At 40.6% G+C, this 13442-nt stretch overlaps 1 long non-coding RNA gene across 11 annotated transcripts in view; it reads right to left on the bottom strand.

The window, feature by feature from the left end:
- The window catches only part of LOC309330847, a 134468-nt gene extending 122189 nt beyond the window's left edge, over nt 1-12279 (bottom strand). For 3 of the 11 annotated variants that reach the window (XR_014151623.1, XR_014151624.1, XR_014151625.1), the window contains exons 1-2: nt 11921-12199; nt 7796-7907 (exon numbers count right to left, since the gene is read on the bottom strand). This is a non-coding gene — a long non-coding RNA (uncharacterized lncRNA). Of the gene's footprint in view, nt 1-7795; nt 7908-11920 lie in introns of all 11 variants that reach the window. The other 8 variants (XR_014151620.1, XR_014151621.1, XR_014151616.1 and 5 more) reach the window with 7 other exon arrangements.
- Between the last annotated feature and the right edge of the window lie 1163 nt (nt 12280-13442).

Here is a 13442-nt window from a genome sequence, read left to right as displayed (position 1 = left end):
TGTATGCCTATCCCAGTGCAAGGTACCAGGATTACCCCGCCCCCTCAGCACATTAGCAGTGGTAATTTTTTTTAAAAAAATGCCTCTGCTATGCCTGACACATTGTGTGTATGTATGTATATATATATATTCCCCGCATATATAGTGTTTATTAGCTACATTTCTTTCCAGTGCAACAGAATAGTAGATGTTTTTTGTTTGTTGTGCTCTCTTTTTGTTCATGCTTAAATCAATAAAATATTTAGTTGCAATCAAAATGTTTATTATAGGCAAACACCAAAGAATTCAGTAAAACAAACACACCAATATAAGAAAACAAAAGCGGAGGAACACAAAGCAGCCCCCTACAGTGAGCAAATCTTACTCCCAGGTGCCTTCTTGATGCTAACCATAAAAGCTACGGAAATATTCATTATAAACTAGCAGATCTGTCAAGATCAAGCCAGGATTCCTGGAGTGAACAGCACAAAAGGCAAAATGAAAAGATATCTTTTTCTCTTTTTATATAGTTCTGGATATGCATATGGATAGTCTGCATTGCATAAAAATTCAGGCTTTTGTGACTGTGCGGTTGTGGCTGTGTGTGTGTTTAAGCTAGGTGTAGATATGTGTTTCTAATAACAATATTCAAAAAAGCACACTGAATTATGGATATCAAAATAACTCCTCTCCCCTACAATGGAGTTGACATTAGGGAGAATTTGGGTCAGTCCACCTGGGTTAATAATGCTGCTCTGACACAAAGACTTAAATTTATACTGTTAACACTAATTGTTGCACTTATGTCTAGTCCACATGCAGGCTCAATTGGCTATTCTCTCACCATTTTTAACCTGCCGGGGGGGGGCACTCCTTTTAAGATCAGTTTGTATATGTGAATGAACGTCCTATACATCTTCACACTATAGTTGTACCAAACAGTTTTGCAAGTTCACCTTTTCATGCTGTGACCAGTTAAAAATTAGGGTTGAGCTGAAAAGAAGAGCAGGGCTGGGTTGGTTTTTGCCAAGTTCTCGCACCGCTTATAAAATTTCCCCTTCTGGCGAAAGAAGTCCTCCCTGTTTGTCATCCTGTGTTGCAATGGAGCTGCCACAAGGAAAGAGAAGCAAAGTCCACCTTGTCAAGGCAGATGGGCTGACATTCCCTGTCATCGCAATGTACAGTGGTGTACCTCAGATTAAGAACTTAATTCGTTCTGGAGGTCTGTTCTTAACCTGAAACTGTTCTTAACCGGAAGCACCACTTTAGCTAATGGGGCCTCCCACTGCCGCCGCACGATTTCTGTTCTCAGCCTGAAGCAAAGTTCTTAACCCGAGGTACTATTTCTGGGTTAGCGGAGTCTGTAACCTGAAGCGTCTGTAACCTGAAGTACCACTGTACAAGGTAAGGAGTTATTAATACCTGACTGCATTGGGAAGTTTTATTATATATCTGACTCTGTTTTATATATTTCAGCATAAATAACATAAATTCATATGTATTTTAATTATTGATATTGCCTATTTTGTAAGTTATATTGTTTGTATTAAAAAGAATATTTTTTTGGATCATCATAATACATTTTGAGATGAATTGGTATTGGATTCAGTTACAGATAGGTAGCCGTGGTGGTCTGCCATAGTCAAAACAAAACAAATTCCTTCCAGTAGCACCTTAAAGACCAACTAAGTCAGTTCTTGGTATGAGCTTTCGTGTGCATGCACACTTCTTCAGATACACTCTGAAGTATCTGAAGAAGTGTGCATGCACACGAAAGCTCATACCAAGAACTGACTTAGTTGGTCTTTAAGGTGCTACTGGAAGGAATTTGTTTTGGTATTGGATTGTTCAGTGTAATGATGCATTTTTGCTGTTGTATTGCTACTGCATTACAAAAAGTTTTGGGCATATTTATGCACAAAAGCAGCATACGTATTAATATAATATAAACAACAACAACAAGAACTTTTTTTATGACAATTAATTCCAGTGCTTCTGAACACTGCCCACTCATCTGATGAAAGAGGTAATTGTTTTATGCCTCCTTGTGAAAGCTGATAAAGATCTTTGGTTAAATCTGGAGAGGGAATGGCACTTATACCTTAATAACTAATGTTACTAGGTGGCTGAGGGGCATAGGGATATTAGCTCCTTCAACTTCAAAAATTTCCCACACGTTCTCTGATCCTTTTTAAGCAGTCTCCACAGTCAGCATGCATCCTGGATTTTCCATGAGATTGTGGAGAACAGCAAGAGGGTTGCTCTTTAAACAACTGCAAGGAATAACATCCACACCTCTATACAACTTGCTCCTGGAAATTTAAGTAAAATCTCTGTCACCTTTCTCTTACTTTGGGGTGGGGAGAATTTCTTTTCACCTATTTCTCTGTCAGTGGCTAGAAAAATGGACAAATTATCGCAGCAACTTTACTAATCTTAGTTGGATAGGCGCCACCAAGTTTTCAGTTTCTGATTAACTTTCCTTTCAAATATTGGAACAAAAATTGAAATTACTGGAACAATGCCTAGGATATGGGACAATTACAAATGAGATGTCTATGTGCAAGACACCATCAGGTCACAACCAATGCATGTGCCAAAAATCCTGAATGCTGCTCATCATGGAACATTTTAGATTCCAGAATAGTATACCTGACTGTCAGCAAACAGAAATGTTACTCCCTAAATATAATCTCATATATATATATATATATATATATATATATATATATATATATGCATATATATATGCATATTTAATATTAATCAATATCTGAGGGGGGAGAAAAATACTTAAGAACATCAAATACAAATGACCATCAAAAGAACTGTAGCATCAGTACACTAAACACGAAAACTAGTTCTGTGATGTCAATTCACAAAATGAATAAGATGAGCCAAAGACTCAGGAGGAAGCCAATCAATTTGCCAATTTCATGTACAACCTCTTCCAGGTGTATGCCAGCTTAAATATATATCATACCATGTTCATGTGTAGAAGCATAGTTTCCTCAAGTCATACATTTCTTTTCACATATATCCATAAATTGCTAATCTGATTGTGTTTGCACATTCTGCTGGTTATTTTGATGCATGGAATTTGTTTTCCTGGGTCATTTGTACTTTCCAGGTTCCATTGGCTTAAGTGCTCACCTTGGTCCCTTACATTAATTTCTAATCTTCTTTCCTGTACACCAACTCTTGTTCAGGCTACTTGACCATGAGAGTTATTAGGACATTTCTAAGCAAATTCAACTGACTAAATTCTGCTAATTTCTGCTCATTGATCAGACTATCACATGTTATTGAACTGTAACTCAAATCAGTCCAAGCCAGCATGGCCAGTGGTCAGGGACAATGGAAGCTGTGGTCTAAAAACAGGCTCCCCACCCGTTTTACAATAAATACCCCAGTAAGAATGCTTCTCCCAAGCGGTAACGGGAGTGGATTTTCATCGTTTAGAAAAACCTGTCATTGTTTCATTATCATCTATGACTGGGGCTGTTGTATCTCTCAGTGGGGTCTGCCATGTTAACGATATAACTGTGTATTCCTCAGCAGGAGGCCACACCTCATGGAGACAGATTAAAATGAAGAGCTTCTTAGATGACATTACAATGAAGCAGTTTCTACCAGTAGTTTGGTGAATTTCATTGTAGTTTACACGCCAGAATTTAAAAGCTAACTTACAAAGCCCTTAAATTAGTAAGCAGCATTAAGGGCACGCTATTCTTAGCTGGTTTTGGTTAGTAAGAAATAAGAAACTGCCAGGTTAATAAGAAATATAAAATCAGGTAAGTTGTATCTTCTCTCAGATGTATGTACTGTATGTGACAGTTTGCATACATCACTGGAGAGTGATAGTTCCTATATATCAGGCTTACTTGTGTGTGGCTTACCAAGCCCACCTTCTAGGAAGCCCACCAGAGGCTTGATAAATCTGTTGGCTTTGCTGCTTGCCTGTGACTGTAAAACGGTGATGGGTATCAGGTACAATATATAGCTGGTGGGTTGCATGCTACATTGGGTAGAATTCAACATCATGCTATTACAAGTATTCCATCCACACAAGCATTCCAGCTTGCCACTGGAAATTACCCCCCTCCTCCCCTCCCCTGCATGTTCTTCTAGGAGTTCTCCCTACCCACCCACCCCCCACCAGATCCAAGGCCCAGGAGCGGCAGACTATATGGGGCAGAACCCCATTGTGCAAACAGGGCTTCCACTAATGGGGCTCCTTAAGTGAATCCCACCTTTGATTCTTGGTAGGCCACAAGTTGTATGGTACTTGGTAGTGCATGTTATAGTTTAGACCAGGGGTAGGGAACTCCTGTGAAGCTAATCCCAGTGGGGCTCACTGTCACTACCCATCCACTGATAGGTGCTCACAGTAAGCTCTAACTGTTTCTTTGAAGCAGCATCCTTACTTGCCCCACACCTGACATCACATATGACTTCAGTGAGCATGGTTGGGTTTTGTGGTTCAAACCTGGGCCTGTGGCAGGCCTAATTAGATTCATGAGTCAGAAGTTTCACAAGCCTGCTGTAGACTCTCACTGGATGTTTCAGATGAAATCAGCACAGGACATTGGTAAAGCATTTTACTCTCCAGTGAGGTTAGGGTATTCTATTTGGAGTTGCCTCATTTAATCCTCACAACTACCCAGCAAGCTTCGTGGAAAAGCAACTACAAGATGAAACAAATCTGCCTATAGGTTTTGAACAATGACTTAGGTTTCTCTGCAAAGGCAACTCTCTTTCAGTCCAGATAAGCTTACTGACAGTATGGAGTGCATTAGTAGCATGTGGCACAGCACTATTCAGGTTTATTGTCACAATTTAAGCACACAGACAGCATCTGTGAAAATGTGACTGAGCCATCAAGTAAGGTGCAGGATTGAAGTGAACCGTTAGGCTAGCAACAAGAGATCAGCGATCATTTACAAAACAAAAACAGAATAAACAGTATGGACACTGATAGCTATTCGCAAGCACTCTAGTTACAAATAGGAGTGTCCCTGTTTACACTGTTGCTGTCTCTATGGCTGAATGTACAGTAGATGGAATACTCCTGGGTATGTTGGCACAATGTCTGGGACAGTTTGCAAATTTTCTTCTGCTGTGAATCTTGTCACCTTGCTTGACAAGATCTTCTTGCATTCTCATAATCTAACATAAATGCTCTTTGAGTGGTTTCTGCATCTGAGTAAATGTGCCTCAAGCAGAATGTAAGTCAAGACTCAGGGGCTGGGGGGTGGGAATGAAAGCGGCAGCAACTCCGTGCAACTTTTCTGTACAATATTTTGGCATAGCTGTCAACGTTTCCCTTTTTTTAAAAAGGGAAATTCCCTTATTTAAAAGGGAAATTCCCTTATTCCGAACAGGAATCCTTGCAAGAAAAGGGAATAGTTGACAGCTATGTAATTTTGGTGGAAGGTGATTCTATGAATTAACAAAAAACCCCAAAACAAACAGCAAATGTATTATTTCTGTGACAGCAAATCTGTTGAAATGATTTCAGATGAGAGATGGTGTTGTCCGTCTTGTACAGGGCAAATTAAAAGAGGCTTTCTGTGAGGTCCTTGAATGAGGAAAATGCTTGACTTCCTAAGCCTAGAATCTGAATTTTATAGAAATAAAAATTTAAATCCAGTTTGCCAGCTGGGTCTTTCTGAGTGCAGATAAAAGAAGCAAAGGGGCTGGATGGGTCAAGAAAGGGTCTTTACCATAGAAAAGAGACTCTGTCCTTGTAGAACTAGTGAAACTTCCAAATCTTCTACAAACCTACAAACAGCAAGTGCTTACTGCCTATGGACTCTATGAGGTGGTTTGCATGTAGAGAAGTTTGCAGCTACTGCATTCCCCCCCCCCCCCCGGTTTCTGTTGCTGCTGCAAGCTAAGCCCTGGTTTGGCTGTGTTTCATCTATACCCAGGCTCATGTCTTTAATCCTCCTGACAATCCTTCAGCTACAATCCCAAGAACAAACCTTGGTTACAGTCTGTGTGTTTGGAGTCAGACAAATCACAAGCCTGTGTTCAGACAACACACCATGCCATGGCTTAGATCGCAGTAGCAACAGGACCAGAGAAAGAATAATACAGCTACAATCTCCTCTCCAGAAACCCACACACTTGTGTGTTCACACTCAGTCATAGCATGGCTTAGTATTACGTGCAACCAGCTTGGTGTCTTGATGGCTATGTGCTACATCGAGGAATGGAGGCAGCATGGCTCTGAAAACCAGTTGCTTGTGCACAACAATGAAGGGGAGTGTTACTTTTATGACTTGTTTGTGGGATTCCCAGAGGCATTTAGATGACCACTGTGGGAAATGGGATGTTGGACTAGTTGACCTTTGGCTCTTCTGTCTGTTCCTACTCACATTTTGTGTTTCCCTCTTCCATAGGACTCACTGCCACTTGAGGAGTGAGTGGCGGAGGCACTCAAAGCAGCAAGTAAAGAATATGGCACTATTTCAGGGGCCAGGTTTGTCCCATTGCACAGTCAGTTGCCAGTTTCTACCCCCCACTGAACATCATTCAGATGAAACATTTTCTTTAAAAGACAGAAAGGAGCCTCTTGCTGTCTTCCTCCTCCCCTCTTTTAAGTGACACAGACCTTAACTTTTCCCCATTGGATTAAGTTAAATTACTTTTCCATTGATACTCACAGAATGAGGATAGAGGTTCTTCTGTTTAGTAAGTACAAGTAAGTAAGTACAAGATTTCAAAGTTCCAGAGCTATGCAAGTGAGCACTTGCATTGAAATGATCCATTCATAATAACAGGGAAGGAATATGTATTTTCCCCCTCCCGTATGTCAACAATTGTGTGTACTTTTCATGAGACTCAGAAAAAAGGGGGGGGAGAAAACTAGTGGACAGATTATTTGTTGGCTTAGTAGATTAGAATCGAGAGCTTCTGTAAATTAAAAACAAAAGCAGCTTTGGAATGTACTTTACTGTTTCTGGAAACAAAGATCATTCTTCTCTTCTTTAGAATAATCAAAAATAAGAGTGTTTTTAGTCCCAATGCTTAGATTTATACTGCTCTGCACAATCTCTTCTATGAGCTGTCAGAAATTACTATTTTTCATTTTTCTAGGAAATATTTATTTAGGTTTTGGTTGATTTGTGGTTCTTCTGGAAATTGTTTATGTTAACAAGGAAACTATCTCATTACAATCTTTTAAAAATGGTGCTTAATGTGAAAGTGAATTCATAACCCTGTAAACATTGTACAATAGCACCCATGTGGTTGTTTTTTTTTAATGGTTTGCTTACAGGTCTAACTTCATTAAAGTTTATGTTCTAATTATGCAAGATTTTCCTTGTAATTTATTACAAAAAGTGTGAACGCATTCTTAAGAGGTAACGTCTGTTCTTTTGAACTGATTAAACCCCTTGGGCTATAATACATCTCATTAAGCTGGTGACATAAAAAAGAGAGGATAATCTTTAGTAAAGAGTGGATTCAGGAAACAGTGCACTGTTGATAAGACAGTTGTAGGGCAAAAGTGAAGGTGCATGACTGCGGGACACCTGATGACAGTCCTGATTATGTCACAATATGTTTTTCAATTCCTTCTTCTACACAATTAAAAAAAATATACAACTTATCATGGCTCTCGCACAAGAATGTAGCTTGTATGTAACTCGACTAGTGTGCTACAAATAATGGGTTGGGAACTACTGGTGCAGGGTTAATTTTGTCATTACAGTTTTAAGTAGTGGGATTACATACCAATTCAGACTACAGCATAGACTTTTCTCTCACGTCCCTAGAATTTAATTTGATTGTAACAAAACAAACCTACCTTAATCATTTCTTTCTTCCATCTGCTTGACCCTTATCATGGTGAGTGGTGAAGACAGCGCAGAGCCACGGATGAGAGATTGGATATCATGAGATTTTCCCAGGGGCAGAATCTGTAACAATGATGAAAACCATGTAGCCACAGAATTGACTTTCGGATAACCATTCCCCCCTATAAATTAAGCTAAGAAAATCTTGTTGACTCTAAGGTTTTGATTTTTTAAAAGTGCTTTGCCAAAACCTGTATTCCACTTTATTGAAAGTTTCCTTCTCCCATGTAAGAGGCCTTTGATTTTCTACATCATTCATAGGAACTTAAGGTTTTATTGCTGTGAGGAGATTGAGGGAACGGTATGTATTTTTGTTTCTGTTAAACCTTTTTCCAGCTCTCTGTAGTCTCTTTGGCTGTCTACACTCCCTGATCTGAAATGCTCAATGCGGAGAGTTACTTCATGTCATCTTTCCCTAGGCTGTAATTGAAGTGTAGGGCACTGGCAAGGCTGGCTATCAAGGGCCTATGATTGGTGCGCTTGCTGGTTGGGTTTTTAAGGGAAGTCCTTTCTTTTTAAAAAAAGGTAAAAGGAAACAAACACTTTCTGCAAGGATTACTTTAAAAGCAAAAAAAGGGGGGATGAAATAATGATGATGATGATGATTTGCTGTTATGCACATGGTGGGTAGCACTCCCAGCTTCCAGGAAAACCCACTCCAAAACCTGGGGTTTCCAGAAAGTGTGGATGCCTGGGAAGGCAGACAAAAGCAGACCACTGGTAAAATAATTTGTAGAACAAACACAAGCACTTCTCAGTCACCTCAAAAATGAGGTAAATGCAGCATAAATCATGTCTTCCCACCTGTGAGAATTCTACTGGTATTTTCTCTCCCCTTTGGTAATTTTTGAATGTGATTCTTTTGCTTATTAATTGACAGATAAAAGTAAAAAAGAAAACAACCCACAAACTTTTCAACAATTTGTTTTAATGTACTCAACTGTATACTCAAGTTTCAACTCTAAGTAAAGCAATTGTGAAAGGTTGCATCAGAGTTTTAAATCCCAAAAACAATTTAATCCAGGCTATGACTCCCTGGAAAAGACCCTGATGTTGGGAAAGATTGAGGGCACAAGGAGAAGGGGACAACAGAGGACGAGATGGTTGGATAGTGTTCTCGAAGCTACCAACATGAGTTTGACCAAGCTGCGGGAGGCAGTGGAAGACAGGAGTGCCTGGTGTGCTCTGGTCCATGGGGTCACAAAGAGTCGGACACGACTAAATGACTAAACAACAACAAATGGCATTAAATCCTTTCCCCATAGTTGGATTAACAGCTGAACAATAGGCTAGGATCAAACAAGAAACCTATTGCTTCTGTTAAAATGTTTATACGAAGAAAAGCTATGCCTGTTGAACATCTGCCCGTTACACTGCTGTATACGAGCCTCACCAGAGCTATAAAAAGTTGGTCCATCCACTGCTTACTATTTGCTTTCCTTCTATGATGTCCCATTATATGTAACTGCATTTTCTACCTGCTAATGCAGCATGTAATACTGGTCTTGTCCATGCTGTTGGATAACTATTTGGTAACAGCTGTAGTGACAGTGGGAGAAACTGACCGTGCTTTATTCTTGCCAGCAAATTTCAAATAATGGTTGTGGTTCTTATATCAAAAAGTGCAACTTTGAAAAAGTGGCCCTTAAATGGGAGCTGAATCAAATTTATCCACTATCCTTAGTCTCTACACGTACAAACTATTTAAATGCCTTTAAATATCAGAACAGGCACTGTCTCTGTTGCCTTTTCAGTGCCTACTAAGACTTTCCTCTTTCAACAAGTCTTTTAAGTTGCGCTCTTTCCCAGTCTGCATCTGCAATAGAATTGTTTTTAATGTTTTAATAAAGTTTTATCAGAAATTGCTTACCGTCCCTGGCTCTTTTGGGCTGAAGGGCAGGATATAAATTAAATAAAATTGCAGAAGTTCTTAATCTTTTTACTTTCAAGGCCTGCTTGAGAGGTGGCCTAAACAATACTTAGGCCCACCAGTCACAAAATGGTGGAGCAAAGACAGCTGGTCACAAAATGGTGGCAGTCATCAGCATTTTAATGGGTATAAGAAGAAAGTGGTGTCAGTTAATCTTTGGAAATGGCTAAATTCTTTACTACAGTATATTTCTTGTAGCAAGGAGTTCTGCATCTCAGCTCTCCTCACACTAAGTACAGTGGTAGTGAAGGGACAGGATACCCAAATCCTGTCTGAAATCACCCCAGGCCTCAAAACTGTCCAAAACTCCTTTTGTCTTCTAAAAATCCAAAACAGCTTTTCTCTGCTCTATCACAAGATGCTGTGCATAGGCAAAATGTTACTTTTTATCAGTACAAGAATGCTTCAAAAAGCTAATGAATAGACTCTGTCAGAGCAGGCCTGCGAATGACTTTTATCTCACTCTAGTTGCAACATCTTTGGACATGCTGAACTACTCTCATTCCCCCTTTCCTGGGAAGGGTGCCAAGAGTCCACAATAGTCCCAAGACAGCTTTCTGTACATGCTCAGGAACCTCAACATGGGGCAGGATTCTGGAAAAGGAGGAGAAAGGAGGAGGGATCTGGAAGGGGTATATATGCTTGTGCACATGATTGTGAACTCGTGCATGCTTTTTGTGACTTATTACACTTGCTCCTTCTACCAGTTCATGGATGGTAGAAATAAAACCTTTTTCTCCTTCTCCGAAACTATTCCTTGAGTGTCTGTTGACTCCCACTTCCCTTTCCCAGGCGCAATATTTTTTCCCACCCGAGGGCAAAGCCTCATAAGGCTACAGTAGTACATAATTCGTTCCGGAGGTCCGTTCTTAACCTGAAACTGTTCTTAACCTGAAGCACCACTTTAGCTAATGGGGCCTCCTGCTGCCACCGCACCGCCACCACACGATTTCTGTTCTCACCCTGAAGCAAAGTTCTTAACCTGAAGCACTGTTTCTGGGTTAGCGGAGTCTGTAACCTGAAGCGTATGTAACCTGAGGTACCATTTTACAGGCATTTGCTCTGGAGGTATTGTGATTCAGCCTCCCCATTTTAGGCATAATTTGCTGATCTAGAGGCTCTAATTGGAAAATACTTTTTCTTTTAATATTTTTCACTTCCCACCCCCACATGCCCTTCAAAGTATTTTTACCCATGTCCTGTAATTTCTGATCCCATTCTCCTGTCACACTCATATTGTAATTTATTCCCCACTGACCAGCCCGCCCCCCCCCCAACAAAGTTTCAGGTTTTCTTTTCATTCCTCCTTTCCGGTCCTTTTACAACCACTTCTTCCTATTTTAAGAACTTTTCTCTCTTCCCCCTTCCTTACCATTACCAGTTTATTAAGCAAGTTAGTAAATACTGACCTTTTCTTGCTTGTTCTAATTTCCTTCAGTGCATCCTCTGGTTCTTTCTCTTCAGAGGAAGGAGACATTCTCTTCCCCCGCCCCTTTTACTCAGCTCACAAACCGTTGCAGGTGCTGATGTTGATCCAGCCAAAAGCCTATGTCATAGCTAGGAGGTGGGGCACTGAGGAGGCAATGGTCAGGGTATGGCCCTCAGATCCCCCTAAAAGTGCCCATGATCCAAGGGCCACCGATTGAGAAGCACTGCACGCAGTGCCGGATTTACGTATAAGCTAAACAAGCTATAGTTTAGGGCCCCACTATCTTGCCCCCCCCCCAATAAAGAAAAAACCCCTGGATGTACATTTCCAAAATATAAGATAAAAAAAACCACCTACATACAGCAACCGTGTTTTGTGTAGTGTAGGCTCCTATGGTGTAAGTAATGGGCCCCGCCTGCTAGCCTGCTCCCTAAAATATCACTGGTTAGATACCTATTAGGTCCATAACTTACCATATAGCATATATTCAACACAAAAAACAGCAACAATTTGTTGCTGGCAAAGGACAGCTGGACATATAAAGGGCCCCATTACCTTCAGTAGCTTAGGGCCTCATCAAACCTAAATCCGGCCCTGACTGCTCTGTTGCATACACAAATCCTTGCTAGAAATACTGAACACCCTCCTGTTAACACACACTCTTTCTGCACAATAAACTCTGCAGATTCAATTCCCAACCCCTTTGTAAAATCATACCTCAACAGGATAGCACCGTTGTTCCCTTGGGGGGCTCCAAAAGACTGCTTGCTCAAAAAAGTGGGGAAGGATCAGTGCAGAACAGGCCTTCCAGTAACAGGCATCTGATTGGCTCAGATGAAAATGCATGCACCTGATGGTCAGACAGGCAGATAATTCAGAAGGGCAGCCAAAATCCTAAATTACTTAATTGGCTCATAAGGAGGACTCCTATTGGCTAGTGGTACTGATCAGAGTCAGATAACCGAAGGACAAAAGAATCCCCCAGCCTTGCTTAACCCTTTCCTATCAATATGTGAGAGTTGTTACTTTCACCTAGGTGAGAGGGAAGGGAACAGCTATCTGTAGTGAGATTTTGTGATTAGCTGTGATGTGAAGACAGCAGAGTGGCCACCACAGGAGACGGGCAGAAACAACTCCAGGAAGTTAGACATCTTAGTAAGTGGAAATTTAAGGATATGAGTTTAGGGTGACAGGATAGAGGCTGAGCTATGGTTTGGGATGCTGGTTTTTATTGGGGTGGGGGCAGATTACGAATCTGCTGATCAGACAAAGTATCTGCATGAAGTCTGAGCTCAAAGGGCTGGAGCAGGCAAGCAAATTTGTAAGTAGTGCATGAGTGTTACTATATCTGAAAAAACTGCTAGTGAGAAAAATACGGTAAAATGATAAAGGCGAGAGCCATTGTTTGTAACCACCTGGTTCAGACCCCAAATTTGTTTAGATTGTAACGCCCTTCTGTTCTGTGTTATGAATAGAGTGCTTGGAAAATAATATGAACTGCACATGCAGGTGTAGGTGTTATTCAGCAGACGAGACTGCCATAGCCAGTTGCTACTTACTTGCATATGGGATTAAGTAAGAGGGTTAGGACAGCAGTCAGGAAGAGAAACTTAACGACACAGAGGGAAGTCACACGTTAAGGGAACAGCTACCAGGAAGTGATTCCATACAGAAAGTACAGAGGAAGAGTACGAGGGAGTTAGAAGTTATAGAAAGCTTGTTTAAATAAAGTATTTTGTTTTATAGTACTCCTACCTGATCCTTAGTGATAATTAACACCACTTGAAACATGCACAGGGTTATTTAATATGAACTCCAAGCTGTTGTGAACTACAAGACCAAAACATGTAACCTTCTCGATTTGGTAAATTTTCTCTCTTGTTTCTTGCAAATGTTTAATGTAGTTATCTCCTTTCCAGATCTAATATACTTTGTTACTGGGTGTGCATGCTTTGGCCTGAGTACACACATTTTATTTTAGCACCAACAGTCTGAGTATTTCTATTTTCTATGTAGTCCAGATGCACTCCAAATCTGCACCTAGTAAGAACTGGTTTCATTCTGCAGAATTTGTTTTAGTGCAAGCTAGAATCTCTTCTTCAGCAAGTCCATATATGTCCTAGATCAGGCATGGCCAAAGTTCATTTTGGGGGCCTAATCAGGCCCGCCGGTCGTTTTAATCCGGCCCCTGTGGCAGTTTATTACCTAGGGTAAAATCCTAAAGAAACCTCAACAATTC

Source organism: Podarcis erhardii (assembly GCF_964252035.2).
Source record: "Podarcis erhardii genome assembly, chromosome: 1".
Lineage (NCBI taxonomy): Eukaryota > Metazoa > Chordata > Lepidosauria > Squamata > Lacertidae > Podarcis > Podarcis erhardii.
The sequence above is the reverse complement of the archived record's forward strand: the minus strand, read 5'-3'. Positions and strand labels throughout refer to the sequence as shown.